We start from the raw sequence: 19,134 nt of genomic DNA on the forward strand, positions 1-19,134 counted from the left end.
GAGGAATCTCAGACGGGAAGCTCAGGTGGTCGAGCCAGAACACGACACTGTGAGCCAAATTGTAGTTGCCCTATCCATAGGCGCAAAAATCAGGAAGACCTGAGGAATCGTATTCCTCATAATAGGCATGATCTACGGACGGTGATCGAAAACCATCGTGAAGAACACCGTGAAGATGATCGCCACCACTATGACCGTAGATCTAAAGGACGAGATGGTCGACATGACTCCCCTGCTCGAAGAGCCAGGTGTGATAGTCCCCCCACCTCCTCCTGAAGAGTTTGACGGGGGCTGCGAGGTTTTTCGTGCACAAAACTTCAATCAATTCGGTGGCTCGAGAAGTTCAAAGCGGGCCCGATCCAGAAATATGATGAGAAAATCAATCCCAATGAGTGGTTGCAGATCTACACCACTGTTATTCGAGCAGCCGGTGGTGACAATCGAGTAATGGTCAATTACCTGTTAACTGCCCTTGATGGACCCGTAAGGTCCTGGTTTCTAAACTTGTCGCCCAACTCGATTAGTTCGTGGGCAGAACTTAAGGCTTTGTTCATAGCCAATTTCCAAGGCACATTCGAGCTCCCAGGAACGGAGAACGACCTCCACCAACTACTACCTAGTCATGGTTCAGCCGACCATGCTCAACATCAAAGTCTCCAGAACTCTGGTCGATGGTGGTAGTTCACTCAACCTCATTTTCTCTAAAACCTTAGACAAGATGGGAATTCAGAGGTCAGATCTTAAGATGGGAGTTGAGCCTTTCCACAGCATAACTCCCAACTTATCGACCATGACTCTCGGCCAGATAGAGCTGCCGGTCACGTTTGGCATGCTCGATAACTTACGCACAGAAAGCTGACCTTTGATGTCATAGACTTTGAGACAGCGTACAATCTAATCCTAGGTCGCCCAATGCTGGCTAAGTTTATGGCGGTGGTTCACTACGCCTATCAAACACTCAAGATCCCGGGTCCTAAAGGGGCCATTATCGTTAAAGGGGATCAACGCGTAGCGGTCAAATGGGACAAGCAAAGCCTGGATATGGTCGATCACTTCAGTCGAGTGGCCATCACTCCCAAGGATGCAAAATATAAGCATCAAAGGCACCAAGGTGTCATCGAGGCCAAAGATTCCAGGCTCATAAGTCTTGCTGGCACTTCTGAGTCCGACGACACCAAAGGCAAGAACAACGATGGCGTGAACAGCAAGAAGATTGATGGTTGCATCAAGGCAGTACCCCTCAACCCGTCTGAACCATCCAAGACGATTAAGATTAGGGCCAATCTTGACCCCAAATAGGAACTCGAGCTCATCACCTTCCTCCAGGCAAACCAAGACATGTTCGCATGGCAACCGTCCGATATTCCTGGGGTCCCCAGGGAGGTGATCGAGCATCGACTAGCTTTTAAACTCGACGCCAAGCCTGTGGTGTAGAAGCAGCGAAGATTTGCGAAAGATAGGAAGCGGGTCATCCAGGAGGAGGTCGATAACCTCTTAAAGGTGGGTTTCATCCGAGAAATGCGTCATCCTACGTGGCTTGCGAATCCCGTCCTCGTCAAGAACAGATGGAGAATAAGTGTCGACTTCACCAACCTCAACAAGGCTTGCCCCAAAGATCTTTTTCCTCTCCCGCGCATCGACCAGATTGTCGACTCTACGGCAGGCTGCGAATTGCTATGTTTTCTAGATGCCTATTCAGGGTATCACCAAATTAGCATGGGATTAGAGGATGAGGAGAAAATGGCTTTTACTACTCCCCTCGGTGTATTTTGCTATGTAAAGATGCCTTTCGATTTAAAAAACACTGGTGCTACGTATCAAATATGTATTCAAAATTGTCTACAACCCCAAATTAGGCACAATGTAGAAGCATACGTTGATGATATCGTAGTTAAATTGGAAACCGGAAGTGCATTGGTGGACGATCTCTTGGAAACATTTGACAACTTCATGAAGTATCGCATGATGCTCAACCCCGAAAAGTGCATGTTTGGTGTGTCATCCGGCAAACTTCTTGGCTTCCTGGTGTTAAGTTGCAGCATTGAGGCCAACCCGCGCAAAATTGTGGCTCTCGACTAGATGCGGACACCTCGAACACTGAAGAAGGTTCAGAAATTGACAGGTTGCATTGCTGCTCTTAGTTGATTCATTTCCAGGATGGGCGAGCGAGGAATGCTTTTCTTCAAGTTGTTGAAGAAACAAGACCGATTGGAGTGGACAAAAGAAGCGGAGTGCGCCTTCCAGGACTTAAAAAAGTACTTATCTTCTCCATTAATTCTTACATCGCCTAACGAGAAAGAGGAGCTCTTTTTGTATATTGCAGCTACCTCACAAGTTGTAAGCATGCTACTAGTGGTTGAACAGGAATGTCCTGAGAAAAAGGCCAAGGTCCAGAAACCTGTTTATTACGTGAGCGAGGTTCTACACGATGCTACGCTATGATACCCGCAAGTACAGAAGCTGATATATGTAGTATTGATGTTTTCCCGAAAATTACGATACTACTTTCAAGCGCACAAGATCACCTTCATAACGACGTATCTATTGAAGGATGTAATACACAATCGGGAAGCTACTGGACGAATTGCGCAATGGGCGGTAGAACTAAATGAGTTCGACGTAAGCTACGCACCACGCAGAAGCATGAAATCCAGAGTGTTAGCAGATATCATCGCCGAATGGACAAGCATTGAAGGAATAAGGTCAAACATGGTTGAAGATCACTGGATGCTCTTCTTTGATGGATCGCTCACGGTTCAAGGCTTGGGGGCTCGCATTGTATTCAAATCTCCAACTGGCGACGAACTCAGGTACGTTATTCAATTAGACATTAAAGCTTCTAATAATGTTGCAGAATATGTAGGACTAGTAAATGGGCTCCGCATAGCTACATCACTTGGGATTAAACGACTTCTTGTAAAAGGGGACTCATAGCTAGTCGTAAACCAAGTTCAAAAGGAGTACCAGTGCTTGGACGACAACATGACAGCTTACTTACTCGAGGTACGAAAGTTTGAGCAAAAGTTCGAAGGGCTAGAAGTGACGCATATCAGAAGGAGTGATAACTTTGGTGTGGACGAACTTGCTAGACTCGCTTCTTCTCGGGTACCGGTACCCATAGGAGTCTTCGTTGAGAAACTTCTTAAACCATCTGTCCTAATAGTTCGGTGAACGGATGCTACTCAACCCGATCAACAGTCTGGCCAAGTCAACGACGCAGAACCCGCAGACACGGATGCTGCACTACTCGAACGAACCCAACTTGGATGACTCCGTACAAAGCCTATCTCGAGGGTCGAGACATCCCTGATGATGATGTGTCTGCAGAGAAAATTGCTCGTAAATCCAAGCTCTATGTTTTGGTAAACGGCAAGCTCTACTGAAAGAGGAGTAACAGAATCTTCATGAAGTGCATCATTCAGGAAGAGGGCAATAAAATATTGTATTTGGCCAACTGCACTCCACGATGCTTCCGAGCTTTTAACACCCTAAATTTTAGCATTTTAGAAAATAGCAAAATTTGCTACAAATTAAAACTTTTTCTAATTATTAAACCAGTATAAAATTAAGTAAATATATATTTGAATATGTCTGTACTTGTATGTGTGTATTCAAATATATTATTCTGGTTAAGTATTCCAAAGATCACTAAATTAATTTCTAAATTAATCGTTACAATAAATTTAGCATATGCATTTTTAGTTTAGTGATTCTTATGGTTCTTTGTGTGGCGATTCGAATTTGAAGTTCTCTCAAATTCGAATTCATTTTAGTTTCTTTTGGTAATTCTAATCATTCGAATTATATTTCATTCATTTCAATATAATCGTTTCGCAAATTCGATTCAAATCGATTCGAATCTTGGTTCAAATTCGAATCTCATAATTCAAAACCTCATTCTAAATCAATTCGAATCCAAGCCATTCATTTAATTATCCATTCCAAGATCAATTCCTAATTCAAATTATTCAATTGAATCACCCAATTCAATTCAAATACATTCATTTGAATATTTCCAAATACAATTACCAATTCAAAATTCGGAGACATTCATTCAATATTCATATATCTCAATTCAAATACATATATTTGAATTATCACACATCCATTTCACAAATATCTCACATTCTCTCTCACTCTCTCTGTATTCTCTCTCAGCCCATCCCCGCTCGTGCCCATGCTATGCCTCTGATCTTTTCACAAGCAGGCAAAAACTATTTCCTCTTCTCCTCACTTCCTTCACCTGCAAGCCTCCACACCATACAAACACACGGCATACACACAGGCACATGCACAATCACAGCACACACAAATGCATACGCACAGCGCAGCAGTAGCAGCTCATCGTGCGCGCCGTCCTGGTCGCTGCCGCGCCGCTGCCGCTGAGCACGCCGCTGCCGCACGCTACTTCTCCCGGGCAAGCACTCCACTGCGCCACGCCGTGCGCGTTGTTGCCGTCGTCGAGCTGGTCAGCCCACGCGTCGTCACCGTGCACGTGACACCGTGTCGTCCCGCCGCCGGCTCACACCACCGTGCCCGTCACCATGCTGCCAGCCGTAGAGCCGAACACCGCCCACCCTGACGAGTACCCCCTTCCTTTCTCCTCTCGCTTTGGCCACCGCGCAGCGCCGTCCCGCATGCGCGCCGTGCTGCTGCGCCGTTGTGCCACAGCCGGCCTGCCACCAGGCCACCGCGCTCCCTTTCTCCCTTCTCTCTCCGGTGCCTCCCTCTTTGGTCGCCTCTCCCCGAGCTCCACCGCTTCCTTTTCCCCCGGCCGCCGTGCTCGCCTGAGCCTCGAGCCGCCACCTGCCGCTCGGCCGAAGAAGCGTGACTGGCCTCTTTTCCTCCGCGCTGACGGCCCGAATCCGAGCCGCCACCGGCATGCCGAGCCCCCTCCCTTTTCCGGCTCCCTCCTCTCCCTCTCTCTCCGGCTCCCTCCAGCGCCGCTGTCTCCCTCCCGGTGTGCCGCCCCTCCCTCCGGTCTCCACCGCCTCTCTCTGCGCCGCACGGGAAAAGTCCCCAGCCGGCTGGCCTTGTCCTTTCCCACCACCTCTCTCACACCGACGAGTGGGCCCACGGGCCGGTCCACCGGCCACTGTCCGTGGTGGACCGCCCACTGTAAGCCCTTCGGTCCACCAAATCCACAAACCGAGTTCACCAGCTTCGGTCTACAGTGCACCACCCTCACAGCCACTCCGGTTCACAAATCCCGTAAACCAAGTCCACATAACAGTAGCCCCTTTCTTTTTTTTCCAGGATTTTCATTTCCGGTAAATCTTTCGATGTCCATAACTCCTCCGTTTCAACTCTAATTTGGGCGATTCTTTCGCCGATATTCCTCTAAATTCATAATGTTCATCCCCGCCAAGTATTGTAAATTTTGGAGTTTATTCAATTTTCTCGTTCATTAATTATTTCGTGTCTCAGCGCTTAAACCTAGAATTAGACTTAGTCTTTTATTAAATAGAGTCAAGTTAGTTAATTCCAATAATTATATTGGTTATAATCGTGGATTAGTTGCTTGTATTAATCTAGCCGAAGTGTAGGTTCGATCATCGTGTTAATTAGAGAATGGTTTTTAGAATAAACTAAAGATTGCTTTTATTTTAATTGGAGTGGATCGTTATTTCATGCGTTAAGCTATAGGATTAATCTTAGTATATTTAATGATAAATTAACTAATGTAGCGGTTAAATAAATAAATACATGTTAATAGAATATGATAGAATAATTTAACATTGGTAATTAATTAATTGCATACTCTTTTAGTAATTAATTAATTAGATTCAAAGAACAGATTAACCTAATTAATTAATTACATGTATGCTTTTATGATAGCAATAAATTATAACTTAATTAGTGTGGAAATTAAACAACACTAGGTAATTAAGATTAGTTGCTAAATAATCATATTTAGTGCTATAGATTAAAATGTTTAATCCAACACTTAAGCACATATAATCACCTAGAGTTATACTTACGTGTGTGTGTGTGTGTGTGTCTATATATATATATATATATATATATATATATACACACACACACATGCTCACATACATATAGATGTAAGTATCGCATATATGTTTATATCGGTACACGTGCACTCACTTATATGTAGAATAACGATAGCACGCTCTGATCGGTTTTGCATCTATTTGTGCTAAACTCTATTTCATAGACAAGGAAATAGTAGTGATAGCATATTAGACTGGCCAAATATCAGCAGCACTTCCAGTACAATTATCAAACAAGAAGAAGCCTATTACATATTTAAGGAAAAAGCTTAGGAGATATCCACCTACAAGAACACCACTTAAAATCCCCTTCAAGGGATTTGATCGTCCTGTAAACAGCGTCGGTGTGCGAAATCTCGAGCACCGAGTATTCATTTCGATCGTAAGCTGAACTTGTCTGACGGAAGCCCAAAGTTCGACCAAGGTTGGTAATCCCTGGTATTGGAGGGACAACCTCAGAAGTCAAGCCCAGTAGAATTATTTTCTCCTTCATCCAAGGGATAGCTTTCCAGTCGAGAGGCTCCCAAATATCATCATTAAAAGCATGAATGGAAACTAGCATCTGAGCATTATGTTCAGCAGGATCATCAATTTGGTCGCCCCAAGATTCCAAGAAAAACATGCGAGTCTCGTCCAAGATAAGTCGAGTGCCCCCCAGACTAGGCTGCCAAAATTCGAACTCCGGTATCGACTATTCCAATGCCACAATGACTCTTGATGGATCCCCTGAAGCAATCACATCCAAGAAATCAGCAATGTGCCACCAGAATTTGCTACTAGAGACTTGGAACCAACGCAGTGGACCATCGACAAGAAACGCATGCACACCCTTTGTCATTTGAAGATGAAAACATGGCATCCTTGGGACGATGATGACGAATAGTCTCCCGTCTTTTCACACCACACATCCGTCCAGGCTTACCCAAAACACATCATAAGAGAGTGGTGGAAGGTCGGAGAACCATCCTGTCACTGGGTTGATTACTCTGCTCTTGACCTGGCGCCCTCGCTCGATGACGATCAAGAGCCCGCTTAAGGCCCTGATTATCTCCCAACTGTCACCGACTAAACCTCGAAAATGAAGATCAAAAGCGGCTTCCCTCCCCAGACGATGCACCTTGACCAAGCCATCATTATGTACAAATGGTCCTTTCAAGATCCATGGCGCAAACTTTGCCACCATGTGCACTTCATGCCAAGAAGTGCAGACACACCGGAAGAAAATGAAATCCTCCAGGTGCAGCAGCTTGTTGGAGATGGTATCTAGTACTCCCAATGGCAGAACATCCCAATCGGGATTCTCAGCCATGAGACTCAGGGAGGGCAATGAAAGTCCCTGAACAAAAATGGATGATGCTGAAAAAGTTTGGAGAGGAGATCTAAAGGCAAGGTTTTGGCAAAGGCGGAAAAGGTGAGGTGATGGAGTTTCTCTTTGGAAGTATAAGTAGGCAGTGTCTCCAAATTAAAATCGAAAATTGATTCTGCCTCGGCAACTACTCCCATCTCTATGACACTTCGATCGACGTGAAAGACGGGACGAAGATGATGTGCGAATCTCTGCACACCCTTCTTCCCGCATTAAATGCGCCCATACTCGTCGTTTCAAATTTCAAAAGGTTTTTTAAACTCTACTCGGAGTCAGGTTTTGATCAGTTGAGTTCTTTAAATCTTCTTTCTTCGAGTCTCGAGTGCGATTAGCCATAGGACGCTTGACCCGACTAAGCTTCCACTCGATACTCGAGAAATGATTTTGTCCATACTCGATTCTTTCAACCATGAGTTTGATCTACTTTACTCGACCAAGCTTAAACTTGACAGTACTCGAGTAGATGTTTATGGAAACCTCTCCTCCAGAGTACAGTTAGGGGGCTACTGTCAAATATTTAACTATGGGGTATATGCGCATAACGAGTATATCACACACAGACAGGGTATGTGCAACACGTTATGGAGCTTCAAATATCACGGAAAGAAGCTATCATGGAACTGAATCAATTGTACCTGATTTACCCGGAATCAAGGAAGTACATATTAGGAATGTTTAGATTGGTTACCAACCCGATATGATTAGTATTCAAAACAGATTTATCTACTTAGACGTCAAGGAAGACAACTCCCTATCGACTACGGTTGGATAGGAGTCGGTACCTCACCCCTATATAAGGTGGAAAGGCTGAGGGGAACGACAAGGAACAGCACAAAAGACAACAACACTAAGCATGCGAGAGAACACAAGGCAAGCATCAAGACCCTAACAGATAAGATATTCAGTGACTTTAGCCTTAGGTTAGAGATCTGATCTACTCTCTGTAATAGTCTTAGCCGCATTGCTTGTACTCGAGGTCATCAATATACGGTAGCAACACCCTTAAGGACGTAGGGTATTTGTCGGTGTATCAGGAAACGGGGGTCCCCGAATCCCGAGGCCAGGCCAGCGATCTGCCACATGGTGCCATCCCGCGGAGTCTCTCCCACGAGGTGAGAAAGAGCGAGTCCCGGGAGAAGGCGCTCGGGGCCACAGTCGGTGGCCCCCGAGTACCCCAGTTCCCCGATGATCCACAGAATTCAAGTACCGGGAAGAAAGTGCTCGGGGAGGTGTACAGTGACCCCCGAGCATCCTAGTCCCCCGACGACCAGAAGAGCTAAGTACCGGGAGAAACGTGCCCGGGGCCGCTAAAGGAAGTTCCGGGAGAGAGTGCTCGGGGCTGCGTGCAACAGTCCCCGAGCACTCGGTTCCCCGAGGATCCATACCAGAGTGCTCGGGAGAGAGTGCTCAGGGAGGTGAACAGTACCCCCGAGCACTCGGTACCCCGACGACCCAGAAAGTCCCCTGGTGGAGGCCCCCGAGGGGCCCACCGATGAGGTGTCAACCAGTCAAAGGCTCGAGGCCGCATTTAATGAGCATGCGTGGCCTGTCGCCTCCAACTGATCCCGCCGCGCTCAGCGTCAGTTCCTGCCACGTTGTGGCAGAGAGGCGTGGGGTTATTAATTGCACGGGTCCCGTCCCGTGCCATCTGGCCTGTCTCAGGATAACGTCGTAAGGACCAAGGCGTTCCGCCTGCCGCGCTGCTGTGGTAGGGGAACAAGACAGGGCGGGCACACCGGGTCGCTCTGCGGCTGCCTGGTGGGCCCTCCCCATGGCGCCCGTTGCCAGGACATTTATGGTGACGGATGACCGGGCGTGTGCCGTATTTTCCACCCCCGGTCACTTCGCCCAGAGGAAATGATGATGCCCTTTCCATTTATGGTGTCTCGGAACTCGTGCTCCCCTCCCGTTCGGGGCGCGTTGCTGTCGGCTGGTATTAGAGCAGCCGGCGGCATAGAAGAGAAAGAGACGAAAACACGGAGGAAGAGGCTGAGAAAAAACAAGGGCAACCAAAGAAAGAGAGGACTTACAAGCATAGCCAAGAACACAGCGCAATAAGAACACGGTTGAGAAGTGAGTAGCACTAGGCAGGTCGAAGAGCAAAGAGCCCCAGGCTCTTAGATAGACCAACATTCTTGTAATCAGCAACATCCTTGAGGGACTTCCTCAGGACAGTTATAGTATCCATACAGGAGTAGAATGTTACACCCCCGTGCAGCCCGAACCTGTCTAAATTCCGGTGCATTTACTCCTTTCTGCACTAGGTCATCTCCACCACCACCGGTCGTTGCATTCATTCCTATTTATTTCTCAGATGAACATACTCAGGATCATCCCCCGGCCGAATCTCTAAAAAGGGGTCTCTCGGGATCCCTGCGACTGGAGTTAATCCTCCGACAGCTGGCGCGCCAGGTAGGGGGGGAAGCATCCTTGAATTTGTTCATTTGTTTCCTTCTGCAGAAAAAATGGCCGGTGGTCATCGCCTCCAGCGTTCCGGCTCCAGTTCCAGCGGGGAAATGCAACCCCTTGCACAGGAGGCTCCAGCCGCTGCTGCGTCCCAGCATCAGCCGCGGTCTGCACGCGTGACGTTCCTCTCCCAAGGGGACCAGGGCGCCGGGCCCAGCAGGGCCGCCGCCGCCATCTCCGGTGCCCCATCCGATCCCCTACCGGTGGCCGAAACTCCAGCCGCCAGGTCCGCATCCGGGCGGTGCCGAGCGCCGCTCCGGCGTAGGCTCGCCTTCGACGAGGCCAGCCCAGGGAGTGCGCTGCTTGCGGCGCACGCTCTCCTCAGGCATCCGCCAGTCCAAGCGGCCGAGGAAACCCCAGAGGGCCGCTGGCTCCAGGAAGTCGCTGCCTTGGTCAACACTGCCCGCCGCCAGGTGCTGGCCGAGAGTTCCCGTGTCACCACCCAGCGTGACGCCGCTGGGACCGGCCCATCGTCAGGTGGCCTTCGTGCTGGCCGGGGAGCCTCCAGGCGGAGCGCCGCCCCCTTGGCCGCCTCCGGAGCCCACGACCTCCGCTTGCACCTCAATGAGCGGAGGGGCATCGAAGACGCGCGCGTCACTCTCGAGCACCAGCGGGAGACCCGGCAGGAGGCTGAAGCTGAGGACTAGGCTTCCTCTTTGCCGTCCTGCGATCGCTGGGGCTCCCCGGCTCGCCGGCATTCACCGCCCAAGGGCGCCGCCCGCACCACAGGGTACGGCACCGGCTGCCGTGCCTTCACCAGTGAGCTTCGTCGGGTCAAATGGCCCACCAAGTTCCGCCCTGAGCTGCCAGAGAAGTACGATGGGTCCATCGACCCCGTCGAGTTCCTCCAGATATACACCACCGCTGTCCAGGCGGCTGGTGGCAGCGAAAAGATGATGGCCAACTACTTTCATGTTGCCTTGAGGGTCTCCGCCCGCTCTTGGCTTATGAACTTACCCCCAGGGTCTATCAGCTCCTGGGATGATCTTTGACACCAGTTCGTGGCTAATTTTCAGGGTACATTCACGCGCCTCGGTCTGGAGTGCGACCTCCATGATGTCAAGCAGCAGGAGGTCGCACTCCTCATGGCGGATAACCCTCACGGCGCGGCATCAATACCATGAGGCGCGAGGTATGCTCGGTAACCCCGAGCGAAGAGGCCACAAGGCCCCTGAGATGGTCGGACGCCCCGATCACGTTCAGTATAGCCGATCACCCCGCCAGTACTGCAGGCGTGGGGCGACTACCCTTGGTAGTGTCCCCCACCATCTGCAATGTAAGGGTCGGCAGGGTGCTGATCGACGGGGGCGCAGGCCTCAACCTCCTTTCTAAGGAGGCCTTCGAGAAGCTGCAGGTGCCCTCTAGGCGCCTAAAGCCGTCACTTCCATTCTGCGGGGTGACACCCGGGCACTCCCTGCCCCTCGGGCAGGTTGAGCTGTCCGTGACTTTCGGGAGTCGGGATAACTTCCGCACGGAGGGCGTCATCTTCGACGTCGTGGAGCTCCCCCTCCCCTACAACGCCATCCTCGGGCGGCCGGCGCTCGCTAGGTTAATGGTGGCTACGCACTATGCGTACCTCACGGTCAAGATGTCGGGCCCAGCAGGCTCCATCTCCGTGTTCGCCGACACCGGCGGTGCCGTCTCCTGCGCCGAGCAGTCATACCTGGCCTTGATCTCAGCTCAGGCCGAGGTCGAAGGCTATCCAGGGGGTCCGGGACCCTCTTCATCCAAACCCCGACTCACTGCCGACGCCTCCGTTCCTACTAAGGAGGTCGTGGTGGGCGAAGACGCCTCCCAGGTGGTCCGAATTGGCGGTGACCTGGGCGGCAAATAGGAAAGTGCGCTCATCACCTTCCTCCGGGCTAACGCCGACGTGTTTGCATGGCAGCCGTCCGACATACCCGGGATCCCTAGGGAGGTGATCGAGCACCACCTGGCTGTGCGTCTGGACGCACGCCCGGTGAAGCAGAAGGTCCGGCGGCAGGCGCCCGAGCGCTAGGAATTCATCCGGGAGCAGGTCAGCAAGCTCCTTGACGCCGGATTTATCCGAGAGGTCCTCCACGCAAACCCAGTTATCGTCCCAAAGACCAACGGTAAGCTCCGCATGTGCGTGGACTACACCGATCTAAACAAGGCTTGCCCCAAGGATCCTTTTCCTTTACCCCGCATAGACCAAATTGTAGATGCAACCGCGGGGTGTGATCTTTTATGTTTTTTGGATGCGAACTCTGGTTATCACCAGATTCGTATGGCCGTAGAGGATGAAGAAAAAACTGGTTTTACCACTCTGGTGGGGACTTACTGCTATATGTCGATGCCTTTTGGTTTGCGCAACGCTGGGTCTTCTTTCTAGCACGCTATCCGCACCACCCTTGATTCGCAGGTTGGCCGCAACGTCGAGGCCTACATCGATGATCTCGTGGTCAAGTCCTGAGACCACGCCACCCTGCTCGAAGACCTTGCCGAGACTTTCAATAGTCTCCGCACTACCCGCCTGAAGCTCAACCCCGAGAAGTGTGTCTTTGGGGTACCTGCGGGCAAGCTCCTCGGTTTCTTGGTTTCCAGCCGAGGGATCGAGGCCAATCCAGAGCAGATGCGACCCCAGCCTCGACTCAAGGAGGTTCAGCGTCTCGCCGGCTGCATGGCAGCTCTCGGGCGCTTCATCTCCAAACTCGGGGAGCGAGGACTCCCCCTCTTCAAGCTTCAGAAGAACACCGGTCGTTTCGACTGGACACCGGAGGTCGAGCAGGCCTTCCGCGATCTGAAGAAGTATCTCACCTCACCACCCATGCTGGTGGCCCCATCCGAAGGTGAACCACTGCTCCTCTACGTATCGGCCACTCCTCACGTCGTAAGCATGGTGCTGGTGTTGGAGCACGATGAGTGCACGGGGTCGGGTGCTGGATCCCAGCTCCCGGCCGCCCCCAGGCTCTCCCCCGTCCTCGCGGCTCCTCCCGAGCAGGGGGTTGAGCCCGAGTACTTGGCTCCTCCCGAGCAGGGGATCGAGCCCGAGTACTCGGTTCCCCTCGAGCAGGGAGTCGAGCCCGAGCACTTGGCTCCTCCCGAGCAGGGAGTCGAGCCCGAGCACCCGGTCAACCCCGACCACGTCGCCGAGCCTGGGGGCTGTAGCAGGCCCTCAGATGAGGCCGCAGTTCGGGCCCACCGGGTGCAGCGACCGGTGTACTTCGTCAGTTAAGTCCTCCGGGAGGCCAAAACAAGGTACCCCCAGGCTCAGAAGCTGCTCTACGCCGTGCTCATCGCTTCTCGGAAGCTGCGCCACTACTTCCAAGTGCACAAGGTCTCAGTGGTTACCACGTATCCGCTGGGGCCCATCCTCCGGAACCGAGAAGGCACTGGGCGCGTAGTCAAGTGGGCGGTGGAGCTCGCGGAGTTCGATCTACACTTTGTCAGCCGCCAGGCGATCAAAAGCCAGGCGCTCTCTGACTTCGTGGCAGAGTGGACGCCCGTCCCCGAGGTCGTCCCAGAAGAGATCTCTACATATCCCGGGCACGATGCGCCCGGGTACTAGATCATGCATTTCAACGGTTCCCTCTCGCTGAAGGGCGCGGGGGCCGGAGTGGTTCTCACCTCCTCAACGGGTGAAGAACTCCGGTACATAGTGCAGCTGCAGTTCCGCGCATCCAACAACATAGCGGAATATGAAGGCCTCATCGCTAGCCTCCGAGCCGCGGTGGGCCTCGGGATTCATCGCCTCCTGGTCAAGGGAGACTCCCAGCTGGTGGTCAACCAGGTATCTAAAGAGTACCAGTGCACGGATCCTCAAATGGCAGTGTACGTGGCAGCAGTTAGGAAGCTGGAGAAGCGCTTCGACGGCCTGGAGCTGCGGTACATCCCTCGTCGCGACAACGCTCTGGCCGATGACCTCTCCCGCCTAGCCTCCTCCCGTGCGCGTGTCCCAGCTGGAGTCTTTGAAGAAAGACTCACACGGCCTTCCGTCCTGCCTGCCGAACAGGACAAAGGGGAAACCTCGAGCTCAATTCAGGGGACCCCGGTGGCGCCCTCAGTGGGAAGCCCCGACAGGGTGCCGCCGTCCGGCGAGTGCGCTGCACTTGCTGACAGTTCTCAAGATGCCTCGTGGATGGACGAAATCCGAGGGTACTTGAAGGAAAAGTTCCTTCCCGAGGATGAGACTTCTGCCGAAAGAGTTGCTTGGCAGTCCAAACGCTATGCCATAGTAGATGGGGATCTCTACCGGCGTAGCGCAGGCGGCATTCTCCTGAAATGTATCTCCCGGGCAGAAGGCGGCGAGCTTCTCACTGAGATCCATGAGGGCGAGTGCGGTGACCATGCATCGTTCCGCACGATGGTTGGGAAGGCCTTCCGGCAAGGTTTCTACTGGCCTACAGCTCTCCAGGATGCTTCCAAGCTGGTCCGGCGCTGCAGAGTGTGCCAGTTCCACGCAAAGCAGATTCACCAGCCAGCTCAGGCTCTTCACACCATCCCCCTGTCATGGCCTTTCGCGGTCTGGGGGCTGGACATTCTGGGTCCATTCCCCCGAGCAATCGGGGGCTATGAGTACCTCTACGTCGCCATTGACAAGTTCACCAAGTGGCCGGAGGCGGTCCCAGTCGTCAAGGTGACCAAGAACACGACGCTCTAGTTTATCCGCGGCATCACCAGCTAATTCGGTGTCCCGAACCGGATCATCACCGACAACGGCACTCAGTTTACAAGTGCCCTGTTCGGGGACTATTGCGAAGACCTCCGAATCAAGCTCTGTTTCGCCAACGTTGCTCATCCTCGGAGCAATGGGCAGGTCGAGCGCGCCAACGCGGAGATACTAAAGGGGCTCAAAACCCGAACCTACAACGTGCTCGCAAAGCACGGGAAGGGGTGGGTCGACGAGCTGCCTGTCGTGCTATGGGCCAACCGGACCACGCCTAGTCGCGCCACCGGGGAGACTCCTTTCTTCCTCGTGTACGGCGCTGAGGCGGTCCTCCCCTCCAAGCTCACTCTATGCTCCCCTCGGGTGCATGCCTACTCTGAAGGCGAATAGGAGCAGCAGAGGCGCGATGACGTCGACTATTTGGAAGAGCGTCGGCGGCGTGCCGCCTTCCGAGCAGCCCGCTAACAGCAAAGCCTGTGACGCTACCATCAGCGCCACGTCCGAGCCCGATCTCTTGAGGTGGGGGATCTAGTTCTCCGACGTGTCCAGTCGTGCGAAGGAAGGAATAAGCTGTCCCCTATGTGGGAAGGCCCCTTTACCGTGATATGTGTCCCGCGAGAAGGCTCTTTTCGGTTGGCTGCAGAAGATGGGCAGCCGCTCCCCAACCCGTGGAACATCGAGCACCTGCGCAAGTTCTTCCCGTAGGTCGCCATGTTTGCAGGCTCAGGTCAACCAGGCCGGGGGCTTCCCCCCGCCCATGTTGACCGGGGCTACCACTAACTGGGTATGTCACCCAACCTTGTAAAAAAAATTGTCAATACCGTATGAATATCAATGTGCAATCCTTATGTCAAAAGTCATTTTTCTTGATTCCGTATGTTTAATCTGTCTGGTGAGATGCTCGATTGTGCGAGAAAAGTTCACTCTCTCATTTTCCACGTTGATAAAAGAATCCCGATCGGTATGCGCGCGGGCAGTTGTTGCTGACTTACGTCTGATGTGGTAGGCTGTGGCGTTCGGCGTCGTGACAGTCTCCCGGGCACTACCGAGCCCCTGGGGTTCTTGGGTAATCTTATCGCTCAAGCCGCTCGAGTAGTCCGGAACCCAGGGGGGGGCTGTCGGTGCTCGGTCTGGTCTGTCATACCCGGGCGCTACCGAACCATAGGACCTCTGGGTTATGCCTCTGCCTGCTCTTGTCCGCCGGTCTGGGTATTCGAGAGGTCTCAGATCGAAAATGAGAGCATTCTATAATGAGTACCGCACTAACAGAGCGCACCAAGCAAAGAATTTCTCTATTTTTCTCAAGTCGCAGATCGACAATCAAAAGTAAGAGCAGCTCGACCGCGAAGGCCCTAGTGCCCAGGTCGCTGCTCGGCCTTAAGGGTCCTCGGGTGGTCCTACCGCTCAGGCTTGAGTGGTCAAGACCGCCTGATCCCGGGCTCCTCACGTGCCCCCTGGTGTTCGGGCGCCCCGGCCGTAGGAGCTAAGTTCCCGGGCACCCCGAGCTCGGAGCGCATGCCTCTCCTAGATCGGTTGGCCGAAAGGTTGACAGCTGTCCGATGAGTGGCTAAATTCAGACGAATTTACATTCAATAATATTTTGTTCCCGAGTCCTCCCCGGGGCCCCTTGTACTCTAATCTGCTCGGTGAGATGGTCTCCTCGCGCACAAAACCCTACCGTGTGTCCACTTTTTCCTAGAACAATAGAACGGATCGTAGAAAGTTGTACCGTACGTACGGTAATGCCCGATCGAAGTCTTTCACGGTGGTCGTGGTGTTCGGTCCGCTTTTAGGGCCCCGAGCACTACCGAGTCCCTGGGGTTCTCGGGTAATCCTATCGCTTGAGCCGCTCGAGTAGTCCGGAGCCTAGGCCCCAGGGACGGGCTGTCGGTGCTCGGTCTGGTCCGTCCTAAGCCCGGGCACCACCGAACCGTGGGGACTCTTGGTCGCATTCCCGCCCGCACGTGTCTCCAGTCTGCTTGCTAAGTGGTCGCAAAGTGGAAAAGTGTTCACCGGTCATGGCGTGCTCCATGCTGGATCGATCTATCTCCCGAGCAAGGAAGTCCGTGCCTTTGTCTTTTGACCCAGCCGTTGCGGACTCGCGAGGGCTCGAGGGCCGAACGCACCAAGAAGGACGGTCGGGGCAACTCCGTTCTTGGGGAAGGAAAGGTCGGGGTCGGTCCGACTGAGTACTCCTCGGGGCATCAAGTGAAAACATCAGAAACTTCATCAAGCACTCAGAAGAATTCTGGAGTTGCGACCCCAAAGAAAGGCTTCCATTATATTCACAAAGAAGGACAGCTGTTCTGAGGGATCACTCCCATATTTACATCAAGTCAAAAAGAAAAGAAGAAGAAAAAACTACTACAAAAGCCTAGTCGAAGTCGGAGCCTTCGCTACTGCTCCTCGGGACCGGGGTCGGCGGCACCTCCCGCGTGAAGCCGGCTGCCACCGCCGCGGCGGTGCTCCGAACTGCCTCCCGGGCGGCCTCCTCCTCGGCTTCGACCACCCCTTCCTGAGCTGGTTCCAGCGGAAAGTTCGAGTCCCGGCTCCGGTAGCAAGCCAGGACGTGTTCGGCCACTGCCTGGGCCAAGCCACGCCCCTCCCGGGCGGCGAGTTCCTGGACGACCTGGGGCAGCGCCTCGAGGCGCTCACATTCCTTCTGGAAGCCTAGGGCGAACCGACCGGGGCCCGCCCCCTTCTCCTCCACGAGAAGTCGCCCGAGCCCGGCCACCCTCACGGACCGCTGCATCTGCCAGAGGGTGTCCTCTAGCATCAGTTGCAAGCTGGTCCGTTCGACCGAGGCGGCCTGGAGCTCCTCCGTCGCGGTCCGCAGTCGCTCCTCGAGCCCCTGGCCCCCGGCCGCACAGGCAGAGCCAGCGCCGGGCGCCTGGACCTCAGCCAGCTTCGCCTGCCCTGCCAGGACGGACAGGGCCTGCTCGCGGGCAGCCAGCTCTGCCTCGGACTTGGCGGCCCGCTCCTCCCTCGCAGCAATGGCCGCTGCCGCCTCGGCAGCCTCCGCCTCCCAGCGGGCCAGCAGATCCTCCCGGGCGCCCAAGTCCACCGCCGTTATCTCGGCGTCGGTCTCTCGGATCGCGGCGTCCTCCTCTCGGCGTTGGAGCTGCCCCTCGACGTGCTGGAGTTCCTCCGCCCAGTATTGGAGCTCGACGCGAGTCCGGTCGACCTCGCCCTTCTGGTGAGCTAGGTCAGCCTGGAAGGCCTCTGCTGCCCTCTCGCGGTTCACCGCCACCTCTTCCCGTTCCTGCGCCTACCTCTCCCTGGCAAGGGCCTCGGCAGCCTGCTGCCGGGATGCCTCGACCAGGCGGGCGGCGTCTTCCTGCTCCCGCGTGACCTCCGCATGGGCGTCTTCCAGAGTCTTTCGCTCCCGCACGACCTCCGCGTGGGCCTCTTCCTCCAAGGCCTTTCGCCCCTCCTCCATCGCGCGCTGTTCGTCCTCGTTGGCGGTGCGCACCGCGGCAAGGCGAGAGTCAAAAACGCGCCAAGCCGCGGTAAGCTGCGCTCTCTCTGTGGCCAGAGCAGCGCGCTCCGCCTCTCGCTGCGCCATCTCCCCCGCTACGGCCGCCTCCAGCCGCCCGATCACCTCCCGGGCGCTCCCAAGCACTACTGGGAGAGGGTCGGCGGGCTGGCTGGGTGGCGGCTGGGCGCTGGGTCCCCTACGAGCCTCCTCCGGGGGGCTCGAGGTCCCCTAAAACTGCCACGCGGTCACTCGCCCCGCGCTCGGCGCGCTCAGACGGCGCCGAACGCTCAGGCAACGGCTGTGTTTCTGTCTCGGCCGCCGCGTCCACCGGCCCCGGCTCCGCCGCTACCGCTGGCCCTCGCTCCGCCGCCGCGCTCGCTAGCCCTGGCCCACTGGTGCACTCGGCTCGGGCGCGCTTGGCTCGAGGGCTGGCGCCGGCCTCGGCGCCTCCAGCCGCCCCTGGCCCTCGGCGGCGCCCGTAGGCGGCCTGCAAGAGAAGAATGGGATCAAAACTCAGAATTTAGTCCAGGCAAAGCACGCCCAGGAAAGAATGGAGGACGAAACTTACGTGGCGATAGGTCTTCGGTACTGCCACCTTGCTGCCGGAATCCTGAACTCTGGGCTCGATGGTGTTGGCCCGGAGTCCTCCCTTCTCCTCTTCCGCCGGGGGCTCTGCGGGGCCGCCGCGTGGTCCGCGGGCGCCAAATCGGGCCCAAGCAGACCAAAGTGCGGTTCCAGAACCGCAGATGCCGCCCCCGCCGACGGCCCCGCGCTGGACGACTGGCCATCCCGGTTTCCCCCCTCGCCTGGCAACGGCGACGGCAGGGACTCCGGCACAGGAATAAAGAGCCGGGGGCGCTTTCCCCGGTCCTCCGGCGCCGTCTCCGCCCCGCTGCCAGCGGTGCCTCCTCCTCCGATGCGGTGGCTGCTGCCTGCAGCAGCCCTACTGCTGGCCTGCGCCTCGCCACTTGCGGCGCCCGGGCCACCAGTCTACGCCGGACCGCTTGCGGCCCCCTCGCCGGCCGCCTCGTCCACCACGGGGGCCTCGATGGTCCCGGGAGTCCGGCGCCCCGGCCGGTCGACCAACCCCTGGGCGTCGAACTCTAGCAGTTTCGCCTGAATCGCCACCCGGTCAGGATTGGCGCAGAGAGCCATCTCTTTCCATGGGAGCTCCGCCCGGCTC

The sequence above is a fragment of the Phragmites australis genome, chromosome 23 (genome assembly GCF_958298935.1).
Source record: "Phragmites australis chromosome 23, lpPhrAust1.1, whole genome shotgun sequence".
Lineage (NCBI taxonomy): Eukaryota > Viridiplantae > Streptophyta > Magnoliopsida > Poales > Poaceae > Phragmites > Phragmites australis.